Source organism: Nyctereutes procyonoides, unplaced genomic scaffold (assembly GCF_905146905.1).
Source record: "Nyctereutes procyonoides isolate TBG_1078 unplaced genomic scaffold, NYPRO_anot_genome, whole genome shotgun sequence".
NCBI lineage: Eukaryota > Metazoa > Chordata > Mammalia > Carnivora > Canidae > Nyctereutes > Nyctereutes procyonoides.
In genome coordinates this window covers 29,558,048-29,582,044 of record NW_026575140.1, presented here as the reverse complement: position 1 = coordinate 29,582,044, position 23,997 = coordinate 29,558,048, and the positions used below count along the sequence as shown (strand labels likewise).

The 23,997-nt window shown below is 56.0% G+C and overlaps 2 protein-coding genes across 4 annotated transcripts in view; one reads left to right on the top strand and one right to left on the bottom strand.

Annotated features, from left to right (window-relative positions):
• NPHP4 (nephrocystin 4) overlaps nt 1-3,471 on the bottom strand; it is a 113,900-nt gene extending 110,429 nt beyond the window's left edge. For 2 of the 3 annotated variants that reach the window (XM_055306176.1, XM_055306177.1), the window contains exons 1-2: nt 3,243-3,471; nt 2,165-2,232 (exon numbers count right to left, since the gene is read on the bottom strand). The gene's annotated coding sequence lies outside the window, so the exon portion shown is untranslated. Of the gene's footprint in view, nt 1-2,160; nt 2,233-3,242 lie in introns of all 3 variants that reach the window. The other variant, XM_055306178.1, reaches the window with a different exon arrangement.
• Nucleotides 3,472-3,706: 235 nt separating this feature from the next.
• KCNAB2 (potassium voltage-gated channel subfamily A regulatory beta subunit 2) overlaps nt 3,707-23,997 on the top strand; it is an 82,818-nt gene continuing 62,527 nt past the window's right edge. Inside the window, exon 1 of the mRNA XM_055306458.1 lies at nt 3,707-3,827. The gene's annotated coding sequence lies outside the window, so the exon portion shown is untranslated. The remainder of the gene's footprint in view (nt 3,828-23,997) is intronic.

Genomic DNA, 23,997 nt, shown 5'->3' with positions numbered 1-23,997 from the left:
GGTGTCTACCACTAGTAAGCAGCAGAGGCCTGATACCCAGCAGGAGGGCCACATGCCCAGGAGAGCTTCTTGGAGGCCCTGGAGGCCAGTGACTAGGCCCACCTGGCCCCTGTGCTTCCCATGGTTGCAGCACTTGCCACCTGTCCTGTGAGGGTCTGCCCACTGGCCAATCACTTGCACGAGGGGATCTATTTTGTTGTGTCCTTGGTACCTGGCTCACCATGTGAACTCAACAAATTTTCATAAAATCAAAGTCTCAATAAAATTGACTCCCAAGCATTTTTTAAGGAGAAATTTTTAAATGTTTTCTCATTGACTTTCATTTTTAAAAAAAGGGGGGGGGTGTTAATTCATACAAAGTGAGTGCCACTACGGATTTAAAGTCCCTGTCAGGGGATCCCTGGGTGGTGCAGAGGTTTGGCGCCTGCCTTTGGCCCAGGGCGCGATCCTGGAGACCGGAGATCGAATCCCACGTCGGGCTCCCAGTGCATGGAACCTGCTTCTCCCTCTGCCTATGTCTCTGCCTCTCTCTCTCTCTGTGTGTGACTATCATAAATAAATAAAAATTTTAAAAAAAATTAAAAAAAAAAAGAAAGTCCCTGTCAGGAAGTCCCCCTGCCTAGGGAGCACCGTAGCCAAGCATCACCTCTGAAAGGGGCCTCTGTGCAAGGCCCGCACTGTTTCCCCAGCTCCAGGACTGGGTCTCTTCTGCAGGCCCTTCCAGACTTTGCTCATTGGGCCCAGATTCCTGAGCCAGCACCTACCTCCCCACCCCCTGGCTACCACACTTGGCTGGCAGATGCTGAAGGACACTCCTGTTCTAGTCCACATAGCAGAGGAAGCATGTCCACAGGACTGCCCCAGGCTGTACCCAGTCCCCATAGGATGCACGCTGGGAAGATAGGCCTCCACTCTGAATGGGACAGTCACCCAACCAAAACAGTGAGCCAGGCATATGGAGACGGGTAGCAACAGTCTGAGTGGGCAATAGAGGAGAGGGCACCTGCCACATAGGCTCCTGGGAGTGGGAGACCTAGTGGGCACAGAGCAATTCCCTCCCAACCTCCCAACCCCCACCTAACACTCTGTCCTCTCTGTGGCCACTGTGCCCCCGCTCGGCCCCTGCTCCAATTCCTCCTGGACACCATGCCCCCTAGGATCCTGTCACAGAAAGTCACCACAATTCCTCAGGCTCCCCGTTTCTGTTGTCCTGTGAGAATGAGCTCAGCCAGATCAGGGCTAGATCCTCACTGAAAATCTTTTGATGACTACGTAAATAATTAAATTATGCTGTGAAGGAGCTAAGACTGCTACAGAGAGAGAGCAGAAGGCCTGTAGGGCTAGATGAACAGGGAGAAAAGAGTGAGGCCCCATGCCCAACACAAAGGGCTCTCCAGGGTAGAAACAACATGAGAAAACACACCAGCTCCCACAGAGAGCCTGCTGCGAGCTGGGTGGGCACTCACAGACCCATTCGTGTGTATTGGTCCAACATATGTGCAGATAAGTATCACAGACGAGGACAAGGAGACTAGGGCTAAACAACCAGGCCAAAGCCACATGGCTGCTCATGACCAGGCTCAAAGCCAGGAGAGGCTCCGGAGCCTACAGCATGACACTGGCTGGAGCACCCAGGCTAAGCCCCACTCTCCTCAGACTTCAGGGAAGTCTCCTGCCCTCCCTGCATCTGCTTCCACCTACAGGATGAGAGGGGACTGTGAGGTCTCCCAGAGGGCTCTGCTCTGCACACCTCTTCTGTTCCACTGTGTGCAATGGTGAACAATGCCAAAAGCCAAGTCTTTAAGAATCTAAAAATCCAGTGGGGAAAAGACAAGGGTTCGAGTGTGAGCAGCACACAGAAGACAAGCATAATTCAGTCTCCTTTTTGGGAGGGTGCGGGGCAGAGAGAAGAGGGAATCCCGGCGCTGAAGAAGCAAGCTGGGATAAAATCTCAACAACAGTGGAACACCAGAGAAAGAGGGGGGCAGGAGCAGCTGGGCAGGCAGGGGGATGTTTCCTTCCAAGAAGTGAACAAGATCTGGGATGCCTGAGACCGAAAAGCTTTGGGAACTTACCTGGGAGTAAATGGCTGTCTAATCAAGCACTGCCTAGAGTCCATCCCGCCCCCCCCCCCCCATTCAAGCAATCTTCTTTGCATACCTACCAGGTGCCAGGGCCTGGAGAAACCATCCTGAACATAGCAGACAAGCTCCCTGCCCTCAGGGAATGGATCTGGTGTGAAGCGGAAAGACAGGAGGTAAGTTAGCACACAAGGAAGACACGGTGTGATCTATGAAAACCACAGAGCTGTGGAGCATGCAGTCGACAGGGATGGAGACTGGGTTGGAAGTGGAGTCCATTATCCATCATCACAGGACACAGCAGCCCAAGACAGGACTGTCTGAGAATGCAGCAGTCTGCTATGGAGGCAGGCCCTGGACATACGTGCACAGGTAGGGTCTCTGAGTGGGATGGAGTACGCAGGAGAGCAAGCACTGGGGCTGCGGGAAGGGCCCAGGTGGCCAGCTCTGAGTGGGTCAGGAAGTCAGGGAGATGGGCAGTGGAGGGAAAGGCAGGAGCGGCTGCAGGGCCAGCAGGGCAGACAGTCCTCCTGCGAGATCCAGGCAGTCTCGCACTCTCCACTGGGCGGTGGCTCTGGGCTGAGCCAGCAGGGGACACACACCAGGCCAGGAAGGGGAGCAACCCAGGCCCAGACTCCAAGCAGGGGACCCCAACTGGGGTCCCGCCGGGGAAAGGGCGCAGGCTGGGCACAGGCTCCATGCAGGGATCCCCCACTGGGCTCCAGCCGAGGATGGGCACTGGGCACAGACCCCCTGCAGGGGTCCCCCACTGAGGTCCGGCCGGGAAGGGCAGCGGGACCTCGGGCGGGACCTCGAGCGCAGAGGACCGACGTCAGGGCCTCAGCACAAGTCCGGGTCACGCGCCTCCCGCGCGTCTGAAGCCGAGCGGCTGCAGAGGGGCGCAGGGTCAAGGGCAGAGGGCGCAGGCTGAGCCCCAGGGTGCCCCCGACGCCCACGGGAACCCCGGGCCGCACCAGGTGTCAACGCGGGGTGGGATGCAACCAAAGCGAGCACCTGGTCCCCGCGGAGAACGCCCGGAGCACTCCAACCCCGGGCCCCGGGGGACCCCGCCCGACCGCCCCTGCGCTCCAGGTCACGACCAACCCCCCGCCCCGCCCCCGTGCCCGCCGGCGTGGTTCCGCCCGCCGCGCACCGCGTTACCTAGGAGACGGGCCAGACGCGGCCGCGCCCCCGCCCCGAGGCCCTCGCTCTAGCAGACGAGCCCCCACGGCGACCCCAGAGCCTGAGGCTGGCAGGCCCGCCGGAGCCCGCCGGAGCCCGCCGGAGCCGCAGGAGCCGCAGGAGCCGCAGGCCTAGCGGGCAGGGAGCGCCGGGGAGCGCCGGGGATCGCCGGGCCGCCGCCACCGCGAGAGGAGCGTCGGCAGGCGGCGCGCCGCGCGCCCAGGCCGGGAGCCCGCCCCGCGTCGGCGTCGTTGGCAGGGCCGCGGGACCAATCGGAGCGCCAGTCCCGGGGCTACGCTCCGGCAGCGCCAGCCAATCGGCGCGCCGGCGGGCCCGTCCTGATTTGCATGGCCGGCGACCCCCTCAGCCAATTGGAACATGACTGGCGTGAAGGCCAACCAATGAGAAGCCAGTGGAGGCGTGGCCCCGGGCGTCCCACGAGGTGAAGATGCTGCAGGAGGAACCTGGCCGAGCGAGCGGGATTCGGGGGCGCTAAAGTCGCCGGGGCAGGGCGGGAAGGAAGATCCGGAGCGGGGCTACAGGATTCGGAGCTGGAGCCCCCAGGTGAGTGCGGGGGGACCCCGGCGGGCCGCGCCGTCCACTGCCGTGCGCCGGGAGAGCGGCGGCGGGCGCCCGCCAGGCCCGCGCCGATTCTCCATCTCCTCTCCCACGGCGCGTCCCCGCGCCCGCCTCCGTCCTCACCTCCTCTCCGGCGGGCTCACCTCCTTCTCCATCATCTCCCTTCCCCCATCCAGCCCGACCTTTCGGCTCCCATCCCCGACCCCTGCCCCAAACTTCGCGCCTCCCCTCGTCCCGGAGCATCCCTCCCCACCTCTGCCACCTCCCCTTCCCGCAGCCTCGCCTCCCCCTGCCCCCATCCCTCCTTCCCGTCCCCTCTCCCGGCCTCTGCGCAGCCCCATCCGAGCGCTCCCGGTCACGGACCTCCCCGTCTCGCCTCCTTGTTGCTCCTGAAGCCTCATCCTGCCTCTTGCTCCTTATCCCTGTGCCCATTCTCCCATGCATTCTGCTCCCCAGCCCCTACCTCTCTTCCCGTGCACGCTCTCCCTCCACCTTGCAGGTCCCCAGGACCTTGGCATTGCCTTCCTGCACCAGTTCCTCAGGCTCCCTACACACCAAACCCCACCCAGCCTGGTCCCTATGCCCCTTACCCAGCTTCAGCTTTTCTCCTCTCCACACCTCCCTACCTGCTGCTGCTCCCACAGGATGCAGAGACCTAGCAGCAGCACTGCTTCCTGCTGCAGTGGCAGCAGCCCCGTACCTGCCCACCTTGCCACTCTCCTACCCAGGCACACCCTGGCTCCGCTCCTCCTGGCATTTGTCCTGCAGGATCCCGTGGGGGACTGTGCTTGGCCTAGAGCATCCTGGGGGGTTTCAGGTGGGAAGCCCCTCAGCACCCTTTCCTGCCATCCTCCCTGGCCACCACCTCCCTCCCCACCCCACCCCCACTTTCCTGCTCAGCCTCACTTTGTGATTCAGCATTTTTGGGGTTGGAAACTTTCTTTGCTTCCTGGCATGACAGGACTCGGCTGTGGGGCTGAAGGCTGGGGGTCCTGACCCTGCAGTTTGTTTCCGTGGCCACCTTAGAAAATAGACCTGAGTTGCCTGGTGGGGACAGGGGTGGGGAACAAGGGACCCTCCAGTGAGGGTTGCCTTCTCCCTTTCATTTGTCTGTCCTGTGTTGAACCTCATCCAAGGGGAGATGACATAAGTAATAGCTCCTGGAGAAATGGGCTATTAGCATTTATGGAAATTAATACATCCACATCGGAGGAGTAAGAACACCAAGTTCAGGCCACAGCTGTCCCACTGTCTGTCATTTCAGGATTTCTTCTTTCTCTGCAACTTCTCCTCCCCCTCAAAAAACGCCATCCCCCTTTCCAATGCCAAGAGCAAGCTCCCACTCTGCTAACACATTGCAGGGTTTGGGGACCTGCGTGTGGGGAGTCCCATCTGCCCTCCTGATTATTGCTTGGAAAAGCATCCACCTGCAGAGCCAGGCTCATTTGCAGTCCCTGGGCTCCTGCCCGTGTGCCCTCTCAGTGGGGGCCCAGAGGGCATTGGCTCCCCAGATTACATCCATCCCTTGGAACACTCCAGGTGCACACCCAACCTCAATGGCACTGATGATGTTTGGGCTACAGTGCATTCCTGCCTGGAAAGCAAACTGAGGGAGGCATCCCATGCAAAGCTGGGTCCAGCTGCTTCTGTTTCTCTCTGCCCTGCCAGTTGCCAGATACAGTAGGCACTGCTCAGCACCCCAGGACTGAGCCAGGGCATGGGGGATAGGGGTCAAAAAAATATGAAACCCCGGTGTTGTGCTCAAAACCCTTTTGGGTCTGGATATGGAGCCTGGATGGGAAGAAATGGGCAAAAAAGCAATTGCACACCACAAGTGTGGAAAGACGGGATACCACTTATTGCCTTGGAAGGGTCACAGCTGGCCGTGGGCACTGGGGGTGTGAGGGGCAAGTGAGCTCTGTGCATCGGACAGCTGGAGAGGCCTCACCCCATGAGACTGGCTTTCTTTCTTTCCTTTACCTTTTCAATGATCTTCTAAACCTCAAGTGATTCAGGAGGAAGTAAGTGGTACAAGTTTTGATTTGGCAGTTTCCGGTAGGGGCTCAGAAGGAGGGGGCCTCCTCCAGACTTTCCTGTTTGTTGGTACTGGGCCCATGGCAACTGGACAGCCCAGCCCAGTGGCAAAGGAAGGCCTCCTCCTTTTTAGAACCAGTGTAACATGTTTCGTTTCTGGGGAGTCTGGCTGAAAGCAGCACGTGTTTTGTCCTTGACAGAAGTCCCAGTGACCTTCATGTCACCAAAGTTCCCAGAGCAAGAGTGGTTTCTCTGGATAACAGGGCAGGACAAAAAAAAAAAAAAAAAAAACAGGGCAGGACAGTGGCAGCTACGCAGCATTTGAGGAAGATCGTCTCTGATGGTGTCAGGGGGCTGGAGACACAGTGCCTCCCTCCATCTCCTCTCCCAGCAGCCAGGGGGACTCACTTCATAGAGGTGAAAGGTCTTGGCCATCTTCCCCCCCTAAAGGAGTCCACAGGAGGCCAAAGGCAAAGACTTCTCCAAGGTCATTCAGGGCAGGGGCAGATCCCAGATGGACCCTCTGCATCCCACTAATTGAAACACAGGTCACTTCTTGGGCTCTCCCAGGTGGAGGAAGCCAGCATCCTGTGGATGTGCCCAACCATCAGGTTTGGCTGCCTTTGGGGAAGGTTCTGGAGATGTTGCTGACATGCATAGAGGAAACCAGTGCCCTGGGGTGTGTCTGAGTCACTGGAGAGCTGTTGAGAGTGGGGGATGCCATCAACCACAGAGAGTTCTGGTGATACCATCCTGCCCAGCCTGGCAGGTCCCCAGAGCAAGGGTGCCATGTTTCCAAAGATGTCATCAAAGAGATGGCAGGGGGCCAAGACTGAGCAAGATGAAAGACTCAGGTCTCTCATGCTGGGCTTACACTTTAAACCTTGCTCTACATGGTGGGTCCTTGTAAATAACCCTGCAAGGTGGGCTGGTTAGCCTCGTGGAGAAACTGAAGCACAGGTACCACCTCCCCGTCCCACCAAGTTCCAGAAATGCCAGAAATCCACACACACACACATCAGATGGGTCTCAGATGCATAGGGGAGTCAGCGGTCAATCCCAGCTCCCAAGAAACATGGAAACCCACCTTTTTCAGGAAGGGAAACCCAGCACACTTAGCTCTCTACTTACTCCGTGCCCTCCCTTTCTTGGGGGCAACCCTGTGAGAAGAGGCGGTCCTTGGCAGCAGTGTCTTGGCTCAGCCTCTCTAGGCGAGGGAAAGAGAACAGGGCCTCCCCGGGAGAGAACACGCACTGGACCCGGTGGGAATGTGACCTGCCTGGTCGTACTGTCCGCCATGCGGATAGCTCGAGGCTTTCCATTCAGCCTGCCCTTGGCAGGTAGGAGAGCTGCCCTGATAGGTGGATATGAACAGCTGCCATGTCTTCGTACTCTTTGCCGCTTTCTGTGGGGCTCAGCTGAGAGCTGGCCTTTCTGTCTCTGTATACCCAGGATGAGCTCTGGCCCAGCGTTCCCCCCCCCAGCCTGAGGGTCCCCACGGCCACACATCTGGCTTTCTAACTCGTAGCCCTGCAGGACAGGGCCTCAGGAGGCTTTCCTGCTCTGCCAAGTGGCCACATAAGTGGTACATAACCCTGGAGACAGACTAGTGTGTGTTCCTCGTAGCAAAACCGAGCCCCCCAACGCTTGTCTCACCTACATCCCTGGCACCTGCCTTCCTCGATTCCCTCCTTGCAGGCAGCACACTTCTCTCTCACTCCGGCACAGACACCTGCAGTGTTGGCTCTCGATGCCATGCAGGATATAGATAAAATAGGGTTGGGGCAAGGGAAGAAGCAGAGAGGGGACTGTCTCCCTCAGCTTCACACCCTCATCTCAGATTCAGTTAAGGCATCTCCTCTGAGGACATCTTAGGCCCTGGCTGCTGGGCAGTTGAGGTCTGTGTTCCAACTAGAAGCCGAAAGCCAGGCACGTCTTTTTTCTCAGATCCCTGCGCTGAGTTCAAGACAAACCAGCCATCCCAGAGCCAGTTTCCACAGTAAATAAGCAGCTTCCTGGGTCCCCTAAACACTAGGTCTTATCCACAAGGTCTCTGTCACCACTCTGGCCTGTGGACCTTGGTGGGGAGTTACCTCTGCATCTCCCCCGTTTCTCGATTGGCAGAATGAGACTGTGAATCAAATCATCAGGCCAATCCCTGGCTCATAGCACGTGCCAATCAGTGTCGTCTACCTCCTTACCCGCCGCTTCCGATCATGGACTGAACCCAAACAATCGCCCTACCTGGCTCCCCAGAAAGCTCAAGCCATGACTCAGGTCCCCTTTTGAGTGACTTTATGGGCTTCCACAGCACTCCTCAGAATAGGATGCCTGTTCTTAGGGGACAGCCTGGGAGAGCCCAGCCAACTGCTTTGGGGGGGGGGGTAGGGAGGGTGGGCCGGTTGCCATTGGTCTGTAGAGAAGAGCCTCCCGGTGAATGGAGGGACATCACCCTGTCCCCCCAGACCTCAGACCTCCTGGAGGGCAGGTCACCCCGTCTGGCCCCTGTCTGCACACCTGCATACCCGTGCGGTGGCCCACGGGCACCAAGGGCTACGGAGCCACCTCCAAGCGCGTCCACTCCCCCTCACATAGTATGCTTTCCCGTGCCCTCCCTTGGCAGCTGTGTGATCTTGCAGAGCAAACGCCAACCCTGATGTCCACAAGCTGTCCAGTGCAGCCAGGGGCAGAAGGATCTGCAGTTCTGGCTGGGAGCCTTGGTATCTTGAATGCTCCATAGTGGTGGGGGCTTCTCTGGATATAGTGCCCCCCCTTCTAGATGGAGGAGAGTCAGACATAGCTAAAAGGCACGGACAAGGAGATTCTGATCCTCCAGCTCCACTGGCAGCTCTGCCTATAGTGAGACCACAGAGCGGGGAATCTTGGGGGCTCTGGGGGTCCTGTGGCCCCCTACATGCCAAGCCAGAACCACTGAGAGCTGTGCCCAGACACAGTCTCCCAAGGACCCGGGAGCAGCTCAGCAAGCTCTGTCTTCGGCCAGCACTGGTCCAGGGGTTCCGAGACCCCACTGTGAGAAAGTCGTGCCAGCTTGAAAGTCTTTCCCTTTCTGTTTATCCAGGAGCTTCCTGCTTGTTCTGATTATTGGGGAGCTTCCCACCTTTGCTTTTCCTGGAGGTAGCTTTGATCAGTGGAGGCTCTGATGAGAAGGGCTTTGCTGGGGTTTCCTCCATTCTCAGGAACATTCTACCTGAGAATGTTTTGTCATCTTCAAACCTCAAATCGTGCTTTTTTTTTTTAAGATATTATTTATTTATTCATGAGAGACAGAGAGAGAGGCAGAGACACAGGCAGAGGGGGGAGAAGCAGTCTCCCTCTGGGGATCCCCGATGCGAGACTTGATCCCAGGACCCCAGGATCACAACCTGAGCCAAAGGCAGACGCTCAACCACAGTGCCACCCAGGCGCCCCTCATGCTCTTGTCTTGACAAGCATGGCAGGATGCTGTTGTTACTAGTGTTGGAACGAGGTTTGGTTTGGTTTGGTGAGGCTGATGGCCCGAGCACTTGCCTGATGGGATACGGAGGAAGCTGGAGCCCTGCAAAGGAGCAGGATCTGTCACTCTGTCTCATCCTATGGCATCTCCCTCCCCTGTCTCCATGGCCTCCCTCCCCACCTCTGCTCATGTCTTCCTCTCCCTACCCCAGGGGTATTGCCTTTCCCTCTCAACCAGAAGGTATTTCTAGTCACCCTGGCCAGGAGGTATTCAGGCTTCAGGGACAGGAGGCCTGGAGCCATCTCTGCCCCTCCTGCAAAGAACACCCAATGCCCAGAAAAGGAATTGCAAATCCCAACCAAAAATCACTACCTTTCTATGTGTCCACAGGCATGCTTTGACTTCCCTGAAGTAGCAGACACCTCCCCATTTATACCTGCCTGTTGAAAAAAGGAAGTGAGGGGTGTCTGGAGACCAGCCAGGGCACTTTGGAGGCGCCCAGGATGCTGCCTCGCTTTTCCTTTATCCTGAAAGATGGGTTTGGGAGAGAGTGCCAGGGCATAGGGCATGCAGAGCATCTCCCACAGGATGTGGACCCACTGTCCTAACAAAAGGGTTTGTTCAGATGAGATGCGTCAACCATCCCAGGCCCAAGGTTGCAGCCTAAGAGTCTCTGGCTGCACATAAGGAGACCCTGTGCTCCCAGCCCTGACCTGGCTTTGTGCAGGTGAGGTCTGTGCTGGGGACTCACCCATTCCTCCACTGCCCCTGGGGAGGTGCAGATGGTGTCACAGTCGGTGCAGGGAAGACGCAGGGTTCAAAACATGTAGCTGCCACTTGGGCAACCACAGAAGTGTCTGCAGGCCAGGCAGGCACCGCAGTGGCATGCATCCTACGTGGTCAGGAAGAGGTGAGGCTGAAGCCAGGCCTGAGGCCAGTGGGGCTGCAAGGAGTGTCAGAGGGAGATAGGACGGGCAGGGCAGGGAGAGCTGCATGTAAAAAGTGCAGAGATGGCAAGGGGTCCTGAGGTGACCTCAGGGGAAGGACGCTGGGCTAAGCGAGGAAACTTCTTGAGGGGCTGCTCATCTTTAGAAGGTGTTTCCTGTCTCCTGTGGGGCTGAGCTGGGTCAGTCATGCGTCTTGGGGAGAGTGAAGCTGACCAGGTTCCACCAGCCGCCCCCAGCCCTGCCCTGCGGGTCCCTCAGGGGACCCTGAGCTTCTCCACCTGCCATAGTTACACCATCTTCCCAAACACACACATGATGGGCTGGGCTCTCGCTCCCTGCCTCACCCATGGTAGGAAGATTCTGGCAAAGCCTGCAGGGTGCCACAGAGAAGGTTGAGGAAAAAAGGGTTTCTCCCCACCCTCCTGCAGCCTGGTAACCATGGAAACCAGTAGGGAACTACCAGAGGTGCCCAGCCACCTGCTGGGCTGTATGGGTGCCCAGGGCCTGCCTGGGCCCCACAGCAGGCCTATGTGGGTTCCTGGGTAGCAGCCCATGTGAGCAGTAGGAGGGGTGGCAGCAGGTGCAGCCCCAAGCTCTCACCCAGTGCTCTGCAAGCACAGACATCAGAGGCCAAAGGGCCCTTCTGCCAGCCGTTCAAGGGGACAAGAGGGTTCCTGTCCCCCACCTCAGGCAGACTGCCTGGTCTCTATAACAGCCTCAATGTGAGCAGACACTTGAACGGATACCAGGCTTCATTTCATCTGGCATTGCTTCTCCAACCAGTGGGGAAGTCCCTTCAGGCCCCTCACTCTGGTGCCCTGTAGTCCTGCAACCTCATTTCAGAGAGGAGGAACCAAGGTCAGGGAAGAATCAAGTTGTTGGCAGAGCTGGGTGGGTTTGCAGTGCTGCTCTGGGCCCCCATGCTGGCATCCTGTAGGTATCTGCACTACACAGTGGTCATGGTCACTGGTGTGTGGTCCCTCCTTGACCACATGCCTGTGAGAATGGGGCATATCTGTGTGTCACCGCCCGACCCCCAGCTGAGCCCTCAGGCAGACACATGCCAGAAGCAGGCTCTCAGCCACGATCCGGTATAGAGGACTCTCCCAGAAAGCAGAGCAGCGTCGGAAATGGCACATGAAGCTCCTGTTTACCCAGTTGGAGGCATCCTTTGCCACACGGGTAAGGGGTGTGAAAACACAGCCCAAGGATGCTTGACTGCCACCTGACTTAGAATGGTCAGAGAAGGGAATCCTCTGGGCAGAAACCAAACCTCATGCCACGGTCCCAGAACCCTGCTCCATGCATGAGACTGTCCATTGTGGGGGTCCCCAAAATGGGGATGTCCATTTTGCATCCCCAACCCACTCCCTGAGCCAGACAGCCTGCGCCAGGGAAACGTTCCTGTTGCTGTATTGGTGAACTTGTGAGTACAAAGGACAGGGCCAGGGGCATCCACTCACCTGTCCCAGCCTGACTCCAAACTCCTGAGTGCATACAGTCCTTTGAAGCCAGCACCCTCCACATGTCAGAGACCAGCCTCAGTGTCCCAGTCCCTCACAGTGTCTTTGTCGGGGCTCAGCTGCAGAAAGCAGTGAACACCACTGTCCAGATGAGTCCGAAAGTGCTTTGTGAGGCAGGGCTCAGGTATGAAGTCATGCCCTCGCCCAGCACTGCTCTGTGGGCTCCCCTTCTGCCCATTCCTCCCAGCCGGAAATGTCCAGAGGCCCTACTTGGGGAAGTTGACCTGCAATGTCCTTACCACCTCATGGGCTTTGGGTCCTTAAGCTGAACCATGGGACCAACCCTGGGCTCCTTGGGCCAGACAAAGGCTACCCTCACTGCAGTCTCCCTGACTTCATCTCCCCCATGCTGGCTACCGACCAGTAGATTCTCCCCAAAGTGTCTCACCCACCATTGGATCCAGGGAGCAATCCTGGCATACCCTGAACAACAGGCAGGGCCCCAGGGAGGTCAGGGCAGTCACTGCCTCTGGGTCCTAACACCTAGCCAGAAATGGCAGCAGTGGGGACTTGGCCTAGTGTGCTGAGACAACGTGGTCCTCGGGCTAGTGTCACTAGCCAGTGACCACAGCCTCCAGCTGCCTGGCATCTAAATGGACGGCCTCTGTCCTGCAGCCCCTCAGCCTCCCTGGATAGACCACAGGTTCAGTGCCCAGCAGCCAGGATGCCGCTCATGTTTATACAGCCAAGCCACTTAATTACGCAGAGATAATTCCTCCTAACTGAAGAAACTGTCCCAGGGCATTAAGATTGAGTGGTCCCAGGTGGCAGGCAGAAAAGGCCATGGTCCCATGAGCATATTTGCTGGGGAGCTGGGAGCTGCCAGGGGGAAGCCTGAACAGCTGAAAGCCATTTGTCCCACTGTGAGAAGGAGCAGACACTTGGTATGATGCTGGAAGATGATGATGATGACACTGGTGATGTTGGGGGTGGGGATGACAAGGATGGTGGTGATGATGATGATGGGGTGGGGATGGTCGTGGTAATGGGTATGATGGTGGTGGTGGTGATGAGGATGCTGGTGATGATAGGGATGGAGTGATGGGGATGGTGGTGGTAATGATGGTGATGATGATGATGGGATGGAGATGGTGGTAAGTGATGGAGATAATGATGGTGGTGATTGTAATGATGATGATGATGGGGTGAAGATGGCAGTGATGATGATGATGATGATGGGGTTAATGGTGAGGATGACAGCAGCAATGCTTGTTGTCACTGTCTCTTATTTGTACCAGAACTGCCATTTGTTCCATCACAGATCTTTGTCAAGCCCCTACTTAAACCTGACCTGCATTTACTCTTAATCCTCCAGCCAACCCAGGATTAGGTAATATGATCTTCATGGAGGTGAATGGGCACTCTGCCTTCCCTCGGGTTGTGCAACCAGAGGACAGAGCTAGAGCGTGACCTCAGAGGACTCACCATCCTATGGCCCGGACCAACCTCATTAGCAGGGCAGATGCATAGTCCTGGCCTCACTCTTGGGCTGGGGTCATCAGGATCCCTCCTAATGGGATTCCTTCCCCAGGAAGGAGCAGCCTGGCCCCCAGCTGGCCATCCTTGCTGCAGCTCCGTGGATAAGGAGCAGCGCTGGCAAAACCCCCTGTGGGATTCCCATGTTGCCACTGGAGCCTTCCCTGCCTTGTTCACACAGGCGCTATACCCCAGAAAGGGGGACTGAATCTGAATCTGCAGCAGGAAGAGTGTGGTCAGGAAGAGGGACCCCCTCCCCCCTCACCTGCCTGCTTTCCCTTTTGCCCGCAGAGATGTGGGCATCCCTCATTCATGAGCAATTTCCCACACGAAGCAATGGTAACTATGAGCAACCATGATATATTCCATCATTCACTTAAGCGTCATTTCCTTAGGGACTTCGCAGTTATAGTGATGTGTGTGTACATCTAAGTTTACTTGTACTCTTAAGCCTTTAGAATATGTTTATAAGCAGGATTTCTGGGTCCCGGGCTGTGGACCTGTATTACCCTAGTTGTTTGCCCAGAAGTAGCAACAGCTCAGTGGAGTAGCTCCATTGTAACCTCACCGCCAATGAGTATTTCCATTTAAAAAAATTTTTCCTGTTAATTATGATTGCAAAGGTGCAGTGCCTGGTGGCTTGCTTTTGCATGGCTTTTAATTCAGCAGAGCCTCTAATGGATGTGGTGGGGTAAAGCTGGCTTTCACATTGCTGGTGTAGTGCTGCATGGGCAGGATATTAATCTTTCATGCCTCCATCATGTGGTGCTGGGACGTAATCCTCTTTGAAACCATTTGTTATTTATTCTTACAGTCCCCTGGAGAGCAGAGAGAACCCCAGGAGCCTGATCACAGATGCTAATGCAGGGAGAGCTGCAGAAATATCCCTACAGACTCCTCCTCCCCACAAGGTGTGGAGCTAAGCCAGAGCTGGGGACACAAGGCTCCAGCCCCCCACCCCCACCAAGGGGCTCTTCCCCCAAGAGAAGGCCATTCTCTGCCTCCCCTACAGCCTGCTGACATTATAGGGTTTAAAAGGTTAGGTGGGTTTGTTAGTTCCCTAGCACTACCAGAACAGGTCACTGCAAACTGGATGGCTCAAAACAGCCATATCGATTCTCTCCCAGCCCTGGAGGCTAGAAGTCTGAAATCAAGGTGTGGGCAGGACTGGTTCCCTTTGCAGGTTCTGATCTGCGCAGGCCTCTCTCGCAGCTCTGGTCCTGCCAGTCATCCTCAGCATTCCCTGGTTTGTCGACATCTGCCTGCACCTTCACATCCCCTTCTTTCCCTGTCTGCATCATCTTCTCTTCTTATAAAGATACCTGTCATCAGATTTAGGGCTCTTCCCTCCAATCCAGCATGACCTCATCATTGGGTCCTTACTTTAACTACCCTTGCAAGGAGCCTTTTACCATATAAGGTCATATTCATAGGTGCCAGGGATTAATATTCTGACATATAGACAGGTGGTGCACCACGAAACCCACTCCAGTGGGTTTCTGCCACTGACACCCACCCCCTTCCCCCTCCAGAGAGTTCTATGACTCTCTTTCTAGTCTGCTGTTTATTTTCCCCTTGGCAAAGATTACACATCAGGTGTAGGCTCAAGTGAGAGTTCACAAGGACACTGGAGTGGGGGCGGGCAGTGTTGTCAAAGTTACACCTGGAACTGGGGCTTTGTGCTCTCAAGCATGGGGTCTCCCCAGCCACATCCGCTGGCCTACTTGGAAGGTAGACCCCCCACTCCCCACCCCCACCCATCCCCCAGTCTTGGCTCAGCAGTGGCTCAGCAGCCTGGAGAGCCTGTAGGAAGCCCAAGCCCTCCTACTGGAGCTCGCCTGAGGGTGACAGGGTGAGCAGGTAAGACAGGGCGATGTATCTATGCAGGATGGATGGTAGGCCCTCAGGTAAACCCTCTTTCAGGATGCCAGCTTGTGCCTCCCCCCGGCAAGGATAGGCTTGTGCTACAGACTTCAGGGGGCCCCAGATCTGTCAGACATGCTGCTTGGCCAGCATCCTTCTCAGCCTTTCTGCTTCCCCTTTGCAACTGGAACCAGGATCTGTCCCCCCAACTTCCAAGGTTGCTATTAAAATACATCTAAAGTGCAAAGATAAGAGCTACAGTCCAGGGACCCGGCCCCCACTGTGTGTGCATCAGCACAGGATCATTGTAGACAGCCAGCAACCATGCTAAGCATAGGGAGGAGGCCTGGCTGGACATGAGGGCTGGAGTGTCCCAGGATGGCCTGGCCAGGGGTAAGGGGCTCCCATCCCCACAGCCCAGGACCAGCCTTCCCTGCCCCACTCCCCATGTTGCTTCAGAAACTCACATCAGCCATCAAGATGGCAGCACCCACCGCCCCGCAAGCAGGCTGCACTGCCTGGTCACTACATGGGGAATCCCCCCACCCAGCGAATGGGTTCATGCAGGGCTCCAGAGAGGAAGAGACCCCAGCTACATCTGGGGGAGGGCCAGGTGTCCAGCTGCTTGGTAGCACAGGATGATGGCAGTGTGGCCACTTCAAATGGACAGACTGTCTCTGAAATTGGGCATGTGAGAACACCAGGATGCTGGCCTCTCTCCTTCTCCCATCCTGGGGTATAAGCAGTTAAAACCCACCCCTCTGCCCAGGAAGCTTGGAGCAGCTCCATCCATCCGTGGAGCTGGGCTACCTCTGCTACCTCCTGTGTCAGCTGCTCTGACTGCTGAGTCAGGCTCTGAGATGCGGTAATGAGTGATCATGGCTGTAACCACCAGCAAGGTTGCTTGTTTTCTTCCCATCTCTGGAACTCTATGTTTTTCTGCCTCAGCTCAGTTAAGATAACGATCGTTTGTGAGAGGAGACAGTGTTTATGTTCTCTTATTGTGCATGTTCCAAAACGAGGGGGGAAGCCAGGCCCTCCTTCAAGGACACTCTCACCATCACAGGGGGCTGGGGGGGGGGGTGGCCAGCCCCTTGGCTCATTGATTACCCTACTCAGAAGTGGATGCGGAGGTTCCATCTCTGATGTGCCAGCCAGGTACTCAGCATCACTGCAGCTGCAGCTGCGGGGCGGGAGGGGCCAGAGACGCTAAAGCCGCGGTGGCCACACAGTGCCCTCAGCTCCATGCAACCTGCGGGTGCTGCCTAGAGTCCCCCAGGATTGCATGGCTGCCCCCATGGGAGCTGGTAAGTGGAGGGCCAGGAACTGCTGCCTCATCCAAGATCCCCCACTAGCACCAGGGAGGAGGGAATCCTAGAGGTGAGCCATTACAACCTGCAGATTTTCTACTCAGTGTAAAAGGCAGAGCTTGGGTTTCAGGAGGGAAATGGTCTCCTCTAGTCCTGCTGCAGGAAGCTGCGCTCCCACCCAGTGCAGGACAGCCAGCACCAGGGACAGATCTCCTTTGCTTCCCATTCATAATCTATAAGAACCTCTTCCCCCTGTAGGACCAGACCAGCTGGCCCTGACGCCAGGATGGGGGAGAAACACTGCCTGCCCAACGCTATGATCTCATGCTGTGTGTAACCCTTGTCTCCCCTTGAGCCATGGGGGAGGGGCTGCCCCTTGGGGACTCAGGCCTTGGCCTTCCTAGTGGGGAGATGCCTGTGGCCTTGATCGTGGCAGGCTCCCCAGAGGGAGGCACTGGGGCAGCCCTGCCATTCCTCTGGGAGTGGCTGCAGCAAGAGCTGTAGAGACAGGTAATTTGGCCATGGCCAGGGCCCAGAGGGAAGAAAGCAAAAGTGCCCTTGGGCACACTTCATCCCCAGGGAGGTAGGAACCGACCCCCCTGCGTCCCTCCAGAAGTGTGGGACATGCTCTCTAAGTCTGTCTGAAATGTGCTGCAGCTGGATGTTCACTTCCCCTGAACACAAGCCTGAGGGTCTAGGTGGCATTGTGTTGTTCTCAAGTCCTTCTGGCCACCCAACACCCCTGTGGCGATCCAGGACTCTTGGTCTTCACCTACTCTGTTGGCATCTGCTTTTTAGAGCATCAAGAGGTGGCCCCAGGGGTGGTCTGGGATGCCAGGGCCTTCCACACGTGGGATGCTTAGCACTGCCCACCTGGCCCAAACAGGATGGAACATCTGGCCTGTGCGAGGGCAGACCTTTCCCCGGTATCTCTGGGTACATGAGTGACAGCAGACTGTGGGTCACCTGGCTGATAGGTGGAGTGGGCCCATGTGTGTGCACACATGTGTGAGTGTGTATGCGTGTGTGTGTGCGCACACACGTCCCTTTGGATGTGCTTCCATACCTAGACACCCCGCCCCCAGAGCTTCTCGCCAGGGCTGGCCTGGAACACACAATCCGCCAGAGTTCTGCTCTCTCCCTGGATCCTCTTGATAAGCTTCCTGTAAGGTGAGAAACCCTGACGGGGTTTCACAAAAGGGAATGTAAAATTAGTTTCAAAGGAAAGCAAGAACTGCATGATGTCCTGGGATTCACATTTGCCCTGGAGCTCTGCTCTGGAGGCTACATTCCTTTTCCTGGGATTGTTGGGATGAGATTTTGCCAGAATGTCAGGGACACTGTCTTGCACTCAGCTCTCTGTCTCTCAGTCTTTGGCAAGATTTCCCACACTGCAGTCACTGGCCTTCCGTCTGAGGATTTGGGTCATGCATGTGCACTACCAGCCCAATTTCTGACATTATAGTATTTTTTCTTTTAGTCAGTTTTTTTCTTAAATAAGCTTATTTGGAAATTCAGCTTGCTTGCAGCCCCTCTAGTAAAGAAATCCAGCATCACTTGTCATAATTTTGAGGTAACTAGAAGAGAAGTAGGTAGATACTGGATTCAAGAACCATCTCAAGTGTGACCAGGGCATGTCCCTGCCTTAGGGAATGTGAGACTAGCCCTTGCTTGTCTGCTGGCGATTCAGTGGTGTGCCACCTGTCCCTCCCGCTCCAGTCATCCCCACCCCCCTAGGTCACAGGAAGGCTATTTGCATTCTCAAGGGCAAGGTGAGGCATCCCTCCTGCCCCTGCTCAGGTGAATACAAGAGACAAGGAAGCCTTGGGGGCATTAGCCCCATCTATCCCAGATTTCCTTGGATTTGGGCTGGGTAGGCAGTTACTGGGGAAAGGGTGCCCAGAAGCTGCGCTGGCATTCAAGTGTCAAAGACTTAAGCCAGAAAGCTACAGAATTCTGAGTGTTGGCCTGTCCCAGCTCTTTGCCTCCTAGAGTTGTGTGACTCTAGGTGGGTCCCTCAGAAGACACAGATAGGAGGCGCCTGGATGGCTTATTTGGTTGAGCATCCAACTCTTGATTGCGGCTCAAGGCCATGAGATCGAGCCCCGTGCCAGGCTCCATAATCAGTGCTGAGCCTGCTGGAGATTCTTCTTCTCCCTCTGCCCCTCCTCATGCTCATGCACACCCTCTCTTTCTCTCCCTCTCTCTCTAAAATAAATAAACAAAACTTAAAAAAAAAAAAAAAGATGCAGATGGTAACAGTTAGGGATGGAAAATGCAAACTCGCTCCTCGCTGACTCCCACCCCCAGGGTCACCCTGAAAATACTGTGGGGGGATCCGTCTAGGCCTGAGAACCAGCTCTGCACTGATGCCCAAGGCTGATGAAGTCTGACAGATGAGGAGTTGTAGCAGTCCCCCAAGACAACAGCAAGAACAAGGACAGGGCTGCCATGGGCCTGAGGGAAGAGGTAAGCAGGTGTGCCCAAAGTCAGGTGTGCAGGAAAAAGATGTAGGCAGGCCTGAAAGTAGGTGTGCAGGAGACCCAGAGAAGAGATAGCTGGAAAAGTAGACAGGGCGAGTCATGAGTGGTTCGGCATGCCAAACTGAGGTGCTTGGACCTGATGCTCACGGCCCCAGGCAGCCATTGAGAAAGGCTTTAGAGAAAGGCGTGATGGGGTAGATCCATGGGTGAGCACTAGCAATGGGACTCTGGTGACAGGTGGACGACTGTAGTCCAGGCAGGAGCTCCCAAGGCCAGCTGTGGAAATGGGCAAGAGAGGAAATGTTCCAGGGATAGCTAGGTGGACAGAGCCAAGAGGCAGCTGAGAGTATGAACATAGAGCTCAGGGCAGAGAGGAGAGGGAGGCACAGCTAGCTGTGGGGCTCATGGGGCTGAAGCTCAGAGGGGGCCAAGGAACTGCCCTGGAGGGTCATCCAGGGGGCAGTTTCCACAAGCAGATCACTGAAAGCAAGAATGCTTGGAGGAAGAGGAGCCAGCCCAGGGTAGAGGTGGTGCTGGTGATGGAGTGGTGCAGGTAGATGTGCTAAAGGTGGTTGGGGCACATGTGATGGAGGCACAGGTGACAGAGGCAGAGGTGGAGGCACTAAGGGTGGTGGAGGTGCAGGTGATGGAGTCCCAGGTGGAGGCAGCAGAATGTATGCTTGCGTGCACAAGCACACATGTGTCTTTGTGCCATGTGTGCATGCCCATGAAGTGCTTGCCTGTCCACATGCTTCAGGAACCTGGCATCATCCTGCTTGGGGCTCCAGGCCCGGTGGAGACTCGACAGGCTCTACCTGAGATCCTGGTCAGGATTGTGCAGCCCCCTGAAGGAGGCCACCACGGCTGTAGGATGGCCTGCCTGTCCCTTGGAGGAGCCACCAGGAGACGACCTGCTCATGCTGCCCCTCACCACTCTGCATGGCACAGCCTCATGGGGAGTCTGTGTTAACAAGAAGGAAATTTCTGCCTTTCCTGAGCAGCATGACACACTCGTGCATTCAGCAGAGGTCTGTCCTGGCACGAGGGGTTCCACAGGGAACGAGGCAGACCCAATCCTGCCACTGGATCTCAGCCTCTAGCTGGGGGACAGTTACAAGTGCTGAAGGAAATCCATGTGCTCACATGATGGACAGGACACTTTGGAGTGAGCTGTCCAGGATGATGTCTCTAAAGATGTGATGTTGGAGCAAAGACGCAAAGGAAGAGCATCCCCGGCAGAGGGACAGTATGTACAAAGGCCCTGTGGTTAAGGAGAGGAAGCTGCTCTGGCCACAGCCTGAGGAGGAGCACAACAGTGGAAGACCATCATCCTCTCAGCTGGACATCCAGTGAGCACTTCGGAGCAGACGCAGCCAGCACCCAGCTCCGGGACTCCCCCAACCTGCTGCACCCACCCATTCCCCTGTCTCGGGAACTGGCACTTCTTCTCCAAGGTCCCTGCACAAACATCCACCCTCCAGTCAGCCCCTTGGTCTCAACCTCCTGACTCCGCCAGCCTCCTCCACCTTAGCCCACGGCTCTCCAGCTTGCACCTGGACCGATCCCTGACCTCCTGACAAGAGCCCTGCCCCTGCCCTAGACCACTCCTCAGTCCTCACCCCGCTGCCCAGAGACAGCGGGAAGCATAGATAAGCTCGTCCCTAAAAAGAAGGCCTTTGGTCACCCACCCTCCGGTGGCTGCACAGGGCTCTGATTTAGAGGAACGATTCCCAGTACTGCCATCTGCTGAGTGACTGGGCAGGCCAGCTGAGATGCCCTGGCCTGTTTCCTCAGCTGGCACCACTGGCTAGTCATGAACAGTACCACCCTCTCAGGGTTGGGGGCTAGGACTGAGTGAATGAATGTATGAAAGCCCATCTCCCCACCTGGTTCACTGGCAGCTCTCACTGGTCACCAGAAAATGAGGCAGCCCAGGGCTGCTGCTCAGGTGGCATCTGGCACATCTTCCCCCCACACCACTAAGAGGACACACAGATGTCCCTGGGCCCCGTCCACGCAAAGTCCAGTTTCAGGGCAGGACCCTGAAGGCCCCACCTTTTTCCCAGGACTGGACAGGTCACCGTGTCCAGGAGAGCAAGGAGTGGTGTCTCTGTCCTACTGTTTTCATAGAGACCAAGGGCCGGAGCGAGAGGGCAGGCGGCCTTGCCGCAGAGGCCACTCTCCAGGTGCACTGGCTCATCTGCACTAATCATGAGCAACACAAGCAGGGTTTAAATATACTATGCTTATTTCATTTCAGCACAGGAGTGAGAAAGAGAACGTACAGCCTGTATGAGCAACTCAAATCAAAAATAAATGAGGCAAAAAGAGTAGCCAAAAATAGTACGGCATTGGAGGCAGCAGCCTGCGTCCCTCGGCCAGCTGTCCCCGGCGAGCGGCATCGCAGAGAGCGGCCAGGAGGACGGCTTTACATGTTTATTCCGGAACAGATTAATCAGGCCTGCAATCCGATGATAGATCAGAATTACTAGCAAAGTAAAAGCAAGATAACAACCCCAGGCACATGAGCCTCTAGACTCTACCCTCCACCCTGGCACCCTTGCCAAGCCATGGGCCGGGGCTTGGCCTGCAGGCAACGTGAGCTCATCTCTGACCTTCCTGACCCAGAACGCGCCCACTTAAGGCTACCCCACCTCCCTGCAAAGCAGAGCTGCAAATGCCATGGACCTCATGAGGGTCCATACTTTTGTCTCTCAGTTTCTTTACAGCAGATGTCACCTTTTTTTAGTGTCATAGATGAGAGTTTTGCAAATCACTCCAGCCCACCACCTGTTTTTTGTAAATAAAGGTTTATTGGAACAGCCACCCCCATTCATTCACATGCTGTCTCTAGTTGCCTTCCCACAGCTTTGCCAGAGACCAACTGGCCCACAATGCCTAAAATATTGACTCCCTGGCCCTGACCTGCCCAAGCTTGTGGTCTCCTGCCCCTAGATGCTTTCCATCATCTGCTCAAGCACCCTAGGCAAATATCCCGTCCACCTAAAGACAGCCATCAGTGATAGGGTTTTGTTTGGTGGTGTGTCTGTGCCGATGTTGGTTTAGGGCTTTAGAGGTGTTGTTTGGGGGAGAAAAAAGATTCTGCAGTAATTATGTTAGGTTCTTTTATGTGAGGAACATGTTTTGGGCAGGGATATTTGAGTTACACTACTAGACTCTGACCCCGCCGTGAAAGGAGAACGCATGTGTTACGCGCAGCTGCCACCTGTGGACAGCTACAGCCAGCCAAGCAAAGGGGGCCTCCCAGTGACCCGCAGGGGTCAGGTGGGGCCCCCCAGGCCCATCTGAGATGGAGAAACAGGCGGAACCCCACTGGGCAGGGCCTGGAGGGACCTTGATCTTGAGAGACCCCTTTCCCTAGGACATAGTCTGGGCTATCCCTCCGGGTTCTGTGAATCACTGTGGAGCCCTTTGAAGCCTCCAGCCATGTCCATAGCAGTGCATCCACCCACTCTGGGGCCTTCTGGGGAGGGAACCCTTCAAAAGACCATAGAACCAAGTCCTGGACTCAATTAGGTGTTTTTACGTGGCCTATCTTGAACGCTTGGGAAATCTGCATGGCATGTCACTGGGGAGGTGCCTCCAAAAAAAACCACAAGGAGCTTTTCAACCGTGAAGGCTTGCATTCCTAGACTCTGGAAGGCCTCTCCTACATGACACGACGCATGAGGACTGTTGGCTGAGTGGCGGCATTGCTGAGCACGCGCCAACAAAAACCCATCACACTGTGACTTGTGGCACCCACATCAACAAAGGGCCCCTCCGGCCGCTGCTTCCTCCTCATGGTGAGGTTCAGACAGGGATGGATAGAATCCTACAAGTCACACCAGCACTGAAGTGGGGCTGCCTTCTGGGTACGGGTTGTTAAAGTAGATTAGCGTGCCCAATCCCCAGGTGGGAGGTTGCGATGTCACAAGATGAAAACTCTCAGCAGAACCCCAGGACCGGCTGGAAAGTCACCAAACCACCCACGACGCGCCCAAATGCAAGAGACAAAACAATGGAGACCAAGGGCATGCTTGCTGGTCAGCGCTGAGCAGCATACGGAAGGAGATAAAGACCCAAACCTGAGCCCAGAGGCAAATTGGGCACAGGCCAGGGAGGGGAGAAGCTGGGTCTGGATGTGCTGTGTTGAATTCATGTCTTGAAGTGCTGCCCCTCCCCCAATGTGCTGGTATGTGGAGGCTGGGCTTTGGGAGGTGATTAGGACTCCAGAAGGTCATGAGGGTGATGCGATTGGTGCCCTTATAAGATGACGATGAGACCCCAGCAAGCTCGCAGCCTGCCACCTGAGGACACAGCAAGAGCTGCATGGCTGTGAACCACGACTCCAGACACTGAATCCACTGGCACTTTCATCTTTGACCTCCACCTTCCAGAACTGGGAGAAATACACGTCTGTTACCTATGCCAACTCCCCACCCTGCCAGGCTACAGCATTTTTTTACGGCAGCCAGAGCAGACCAACAAAAAATGACCGTGGCTCTATGGACACTAAAATCTGAATTTTATGATTTTCATTCCCATGAAATACTCATTTTTTGTTTCTCTTCCAACCACTTAAAACCATGAAAATGACTGTTGGCTCACAGGCCATGCAAACACAGGTGATGGGCTGGAATGGACCCGCAGACCTTGCAAAACCCTCTCCCAGACCAAGGCCCCCCTCTCCTCCCTCACTGCCGACCAAGGCCGTCATGAGGTGCTGCTCTCGGGTCCGTGTGACTTGTCATTTCTCGAAGGATCTCAGCAAACAGCAAACTGAAGGATGTGACCTCGGTATTGATGTTCCAGAAAGAGGCCATACCCAGCGGTGGCTAATTAAGTGCCCAGGCTCTGAAGTCAGACCCTCCAGGGTCAGATCCCTGACCCTCCACTTACCAGCCAGCTGACGCGGGCCCAGCGTGCTCAGCAGCATGATTGGAGTCATCCAGCCGCCTTTACAGTCTTGTAAGGGTTTTGTGTGATAGCCAAGTGAAGCATATTGCGTGACGCTGACCCAAATTATATTTATTAAGTCAGAAACCTCATGTGGAAATATTGA